This window comes from Pygoscelis adeliae, unplaced genomic scaffold (assembly GCF_000699105.1).
Source record: "Pygoscelis adeliae isolate BGI_AS28 unplaced genomic scaffold, ASM69910v1 Scaffold103, whole genome shotgun sequence".
In the NCBI taxonomy this organism is placed as follows: domain Eukaryota; kingdom Metazoa; phylum Chordata; class Aves; order Sphenisciformes; family Spheniscidae; genus Pygoscelis; species Pygoscelis adeliae.
This window is the reverse complement of record NW_008824723.1, coordinates 4,718,987-4,719,227: the sequence shown is the minus strand read 5'-3', so window position 1 is coordinate 4,719,227 and position 241 is coordinate 4,718,987. Positions and strand designations below refer to the sequence as shown.

The 241-nt window shown below is 36.9% G+C and overlaps 1 protein-coding gene across 1 annotated transcript in view; it reads right to left on the bottom strand.

The window, feature by feature from the left end:
- EFR3A (EFR3 homolog A (S. cerevisiae)) overlaps positions 1-241 on the bottom strand; it is an 82,087-nt gene that overhangs the window by 56,795 nt on the left and 25,051 nt on the right. The gene's annotated exons all lie outside the window — the stretch shown is intronic.

Here is a 241-nt window from a genome sequence, read left to right as displayed (position 1 = left end):
TGGAAGAAAGTATTTTTAGAAGAGATGTCATAATACTTGGTAATAGAGTAAATATAGTTCAATTTTCTTTTCTAGCACATTTTATTTCATAGAATCATAGAATTGTTAAGGTTGGAAAACACCTCTAAGATCATCGAGTCCAACCGTCAACCCAACACCACCATGCCCACTAAACCATGTCCCTAAGCGACTCATCTACACGTCTTTTAAATACCTCCAGGGATGGTGACTCAACTACTTC